The sequence below is a fragment of the Dipteris shenzhenensis genome, chromosome 24 (genome assembly GCF_047967505.1).
Source record: "Dipteris shenzhenensis isolate YYH24624 ecotype China chromosome 24, Dip_SZ_1.0, whole genome shotgun sequence".
Taxonomy (NCBI): Eukaryota; Viridiplantae; Streptophyta; class Polypodiopsida; order Gleicheniales; family Dipteridaceae; genus Dipteris; species Dipteris shenzhenensis.
This window is the reverse complement of record NC_141619.1, coordinates 9,539,975-9,545,955: the sequence shown is the minus strand read 5'-3', so window position 1 is coordinate 9,545,955 and position 5,981 is coordinate 9,539,975.

The window sequence follows — 5,981 nt, the reverse complement described above, 5'->3', positions numbered from 1 at the left end:
CTCCCATTGATTTAGTCCCATAAGTCTTTTAATGAAAGCAATCTCAAACTTAAGGAGGTATAGATTGCACCAGGAAGGAGAATAAGAATATCCCATGGGGATACCCAGAATCTGTTTGACAATAGACTCACCAACCTTAACAAAGTCATTAGTAAGTACATAGAGGTTCATGTGTAGGAATTCATCAAAGGAGACGTTAGGTTTCTTCAATTTGGGGAGTAAAAGTTCTTGCTTGAGTATCCTAAAACCAGAATAACCTTTCTTCTTTAAGAGATCAACAAAGAAGCAAAGAGAAAACATTAGACTATCATCCCCTAGATGAGGGATTGCTTCATAAGTAGTAATGTCAAAGGTTTGCATAGAGAAGATTTGCACGGGAACATTAACCAAAAAATCATTTGAGCTATTAATTATCGAAAAGGCATTTATTTTTTTCTTGCAAATTTTCCATGCATCTACGTGAATAGTGTTTGTGATCTCTTTAATTCCAAGCATCATGTTAGAAAGTCCAAAATCAATTATAGTAGTAATATGTGAGAAAAAACATGAATGAGCATTTGTAATCCACCTAAAATTGTTCTTATGGGATTTATAGTTGCACATAAGATAAGGTAGAGTTCCAATATTAGTTTCCACAAGTCCAAATAGATTAATTCTCTCTTTGATGCATGTTGTAATCTCACATTCTGTCAAAGAGCATTCTTCAAATTCCAAGCTAGATACCCTTTTCTTTGCTAACATTTGGCATAATCTTTTCCAAATAAAGGTGGGTACTAGAAGTGTACTTCCAAGAAAAAGCAATGTTATTAAAAAAGTAGAGCTTTGAAGGATCAAAGCATTTAGTAACTTCCATAAAGATCCATCGTGGTTTGATGAATTCAAAGGCCTTTGAACAAAAGCAAACATGAATAAACCTTTTCAAGCGTTTTCTATTCACCACCAACCTTTTCAATCCATTCACTTGAGTATCCAAGGATCTTTGAGGAACATCACTCAAAAGAAATTTGCTTGATTGTGTCCCCAAAGTCGTTGTAGCACTTTGATCCACGCATAGGCTGTTTGGAGTAGATAGCAGACGAGGATCCATGTGGAGTGGAAAACCTAGATTTTTTGCCTAAGCCTTTGGATGAGTCAATAGCAAGGCTAGGTTTCAGAATCTGTTCAATCACTCTATTGCAAGAGGAGTATGGTTGATCTTGGGAAGAAGTGGGGAGTTTAGAGTAGCTCGAGATAAGTTTTTTGCCCCTTCAAGTAGCTGCTCTTGAAAAATGTAAAAGGCAATAAGTGAAGTCCTTACCTCAAGAGGGAGGGAAGCCACCCATGCTATGAATGCATAGAACTTAGCTTTAGGAGAATCAACCTTAAAGAGGGAGTGGAGGTTGTGTATCATAAACCATAGCACTTGATCATCCCATATGGTCGAAGAAGTGCAACCAGATCCCCATCCCGAGAAGAGCATCGACACTTAATGTAAGGTCTATGGATGTTCCATAATGTCTTAAGATATTTCTTTCCAGTTTTTTCTATAGGAATGGCTTTGGTTCTAAAGTAGACACTGTGTGACTGGAACATTTAGATGGATCAAAGGTGTGTAGAGCAAAGAGTGGAAGAGTAAAGTTCAAATCAGCAGAAAGATACACTTTCCCTTGCCAAACACACACCTTACATTGGTCCATAGCCTCCAAAGAAAGGTTGCATAAAGTAATGAGGGAATCCAAGGTAAAGGGGGCCCGATGATTTAAGGTCTCAAAAGCGCAAAGCTTATGAGAAATCCCAAGAGAGTCCAATTCCAACTGTCTAGGGGGCAGAAGGGGGATAAAGGAAGCAAATTCAGAAAGAGGATTGTCAGAGTTGGCTTCACCAGAGGAAAAGGCTTGGGTTAGGTTGGCTAGAGCCTCTTTCTCTTCTGTGTCTAGTCCTTTTAACATCAACCACGGGATTGAGAGGGCTCCAAGCAATCAAAGCCGAGAGAGAGATCAAGGGAAGGTTGTTTACTAAGAGGAGCTTGTTGACAATAGCTGGAAGACTCTTGTTATAAAACTCTAGGTCCTGTTCATTCGTGATATAGCCTGCACTACCTAATGGATTCGACACTTGTATACGTATTTTTGAAACCCTATCGGGGTTTGGCCATTTGATATCAAACTCAATTTGAATGCTATGTTTATTCTCCATGTGTGAATTATTTATATTAATGTCTTTAAGCTGTGCTAGGACTGAATCGATTGTATGGTTGATTTAGTGATGTGATTATTAAATCCAAACACACACACACACACACACACAGAGTTATGGATAAATTTGACCAAAGTAAAAGGCATAAATATGTGTGTGTGCTTGAATGCATGGCAATAGTATAATAAAATGTGGTGTGCATAAGGCCCAGGGTTGCAGTGGCAGGACATGACCATGTGCCACCCTTCCACGTAAGAGGACCCATAAGGTGTGTTGTACATAATCCATGGTAGTAATAATATAAAATGATAAGGTGGCATGGGTCCTCCATGTACCACCCCTCCACCTAGGTGGTCCCACACCTTCATTTAGTGAGATATGGCCCAAGGACCATGGGAGAAGTAATATAAAATAGGTGGAGATGGATATTATATTGGATTATTCCCTCCATGTAGAATAGGCCCATGTGGGGGGGGTGTGTAGAAAGTCCAAGAATGCAAGTTAAATAATGGGAAAGTAGGATGAGGTGGCAAGATTCCTTGTGCCAACCCTCCACTTGTCCTCCTAGATGTTTGAACGTACTATAAAATTGGGAAGAGACCAAGGGAGTATCTTAGACTTGGGATATCGGGGTTGATTTATGTGGAAAAATGAGGCCAAGGGTTGTTGCACACAATTGAGAGCGCGTAACTGCCTAGCCCACATGGGAGACTCTTCCACCCACACCATGCATGTGGGAGGATGCATCTATTAGGAGAGACCCCCTCTCTTGGCTATAAAAGGAGGGGGCTACTCCTTGATGGGACACGCTCATTCTTGTAAAGCCACCTAGCTAGTACTTTGATTTCCCCCCCCCCATCCTTCCTTTCCAATAAAGCACCATTGCTGCACTAGTTCACCTGCTACAAATAGTTCACAAATTTTCATCTCCCTATTACTCTCTTCCCTTGATGTCTTCATCTCTACATTCCACCTCCCATCACGTACATGCTCCTCTTCCCCCTCTTCCTCCCCCCTTGTGCCATAGTCCCCCTCTTCATTCCCACCCCTCTTAATCCCTTTTCCCCACCTATGTTAATGCTTCTTCCCTCACGTTCCCTTTTCCTCCATGGCCCTCGAGCGTCGCCATGCCTAGCATCTAGCCTCATGCATTGATTTCTTTTCTAGTTAATAACACACACACACACACACACACACACACACACACACACACTCTTCTATCCCTCTTCTCTAATTCATTCCTTACCCCTTTACACACACACATAGTCCTGTATCTTACACCATGGACTTCTCCTGTGTCCCATTACTGAGCATGGTAGTTCTCCGAGAGCACTTAATGTACTCCTTGGAAGTTTCCCCTCCCGTTGGTAGTGGTTGATATAGCTTGTAGTTTCTTGCGGGAACATTTGTACTTCGGTATATTACTAGAGCAATAAAAACCTTCCCCTTTTTTTTACTATTGGGTTAGCATCTCAGAAATATTTTTACTCTCTTTTCACATTATGGTTCACTCGCAAACGTAGGAGCATCATCAATATTAGAATTACTCACTGGGCACTTTGCTCATAATCATCATAAAGTGTGTTAATAATGCTATGAATTAGCATTGGATTCTCATATGTTTCAAAAGGTCTTTGCTCATTATAGGGTAATGAATCTTGCTAAATATATACTAAACCAATCCTTATCTCAAGTCACCCATCTAATTTCTCGATGCATTTAGTGAGCCCTATAGCATATGACTAAGGGAACCCCCTCATACCTCTCCTATCATACTCCCCTTATCCACTTACTCTTGCTTCAAGCTCTCTTTATGACTTGCTACCTCCATCTGCTCTTATGGTCACAAATCAGGTTTTCCCTACTTCTAACATTGTCTTTCTTCATGCTTTGAACTCTAAGACTCAATCTACGTAGTCTTTTTGGTTGCTCTCACTAGCGTAACTTCCCTCTCCTCTGCTTGGAATTCTTCCTCCTTCTTATCTCCTGCTGTTGGTCTCACCATACGCTCGCCATTCCTTCTCCATCCTACGTTGCTCCTACCTTCTCTTGCCTGCACTCCTTCTTCTATGCTCCTCCTCCTTTCTTTGACATCTCCCTTCTTTTCCCATTGAGACTCCTCCTCTTATGCTCCTCCTCCCTTCTCTTTCCTATGCTCCTCCTATGCTCCTCCCCCTAAGCTCCTCCTTCTCCTTCCTACGCTCCTCATCCCTTCTCCTTTCTACACTACTCCTTAGTCCTTCCCTTCTCTATCCTATGCTCCTGCCTTTTTCCTATCTTTGATTATGTGTGCGTAGCTTTTATGAGCTTGTTTTGCACTCACGTATCGCATATTTTGAAAATACGCTTGCTTGTTTACCTGTGTAGTTACTGCCCGTTCGCATTCCTTATACTTTCCTGTGAAGATGCTTGTAGACGCTTGCACATTTGCATTCCTTATACCTTTTACATAACTAGTTTTGGACCACCTTTCCACCAACAATGCAACTATGTGCATGCACATAGTCAATTGGTAGTGTTGTTGGTAGTGTTGTGTAGCGCTACATGCACGGTTGTCCCCTCTATGCTTGGCTCACTTACTTCGTGACTTCATGACCTTTTGATGGTGCTTTATTTTCACTGTGGCTCCTCGCTTGCTATCGTTATGTTGCTCCTCTCTACTAACTGGTTGGCGATGACTATAGTTGGTCTTTTTCTCCCATTTTTTTCTCTTTTGTGTCAAGTTGTCTTTTATCCTGCTATATACTTTAAGTATATATATACTATAGATATATATAACATGGATAATTATATTTGTACGGTCATCACTATTGCTAGTGTCTTTATGCTTAGCTAAACCCAAAACGCACTCCTCCTTCTTCTTCCTATGCTCCTCTTCCCTTCTCCTTCCTATAGTACTCTTTAGTCCTTCCCTCCTCTTACTTTAAAGCTCTAAAACCCCCATTTCCCCTCTCATTGAAAATCCACTTGGCCCTCCAAAAAATATTGCACTTGGATCGACGTATACAAAGCAAGGGAGGTGCATAAGTAAACCACACGATGCTTTCCTGACTTGTTATTGTCATGTACATACTCTTATATTTTTTATCTTTCAAATGACCAAACTTGTGGTCAAAAATTATTTTGGGTCCCCTTGGAAACGACATTCTATAAAAAAATTGATGTGGAAAATTCGACCCAAAGTCGATATAAATGACGGTAACAAAGTTGGTACAGGTGTCCCTGATTTAGTCGATATAGGCATCGGTATATAGCGATGCCCATACCAACAAATATACCAATTCATGCATTGACTTTGTCACTATCCTTGATAATGATGCCTCCCCTCGCCTGCAAGGCATGTTAACCATTTTTGTGCCCACACCTGCGAGAAGAGGAAGCATCAGTAAGATCCCCACGTGTTGTAGTAAAGACCACTTAATTTGTTTATACTTAAGACTTGTAATGCATGTATGTTTAAAGCCAATTAAGATCCAAAGAGACAAAGCTTTGGTATCTTCATGTTGTTAAATTCATTCTTCCAAAGCCTATAAAAATGCTGGTATGTCATGTACTCATCACTTGCAGTAAACCATGGCATGCTTGTACAAGGAATGGATCTCATGCTTGGAAAAATTATCCGATAGGTGCAACCGGTAACTATTTGGAAGAGCCTCGGCATGTTTTTGCACAAAGTCTTGCAACCAAGTGCATATCATATTGCCATGTGGTCTAGGCACTCTCATTTGTCCTATTGTACAGATGCGGGGGTCTTTATAGAGGTGGGTTTGTAATCTTTTAAGCCTTTTGTTGCCAAGAGTGCAAGT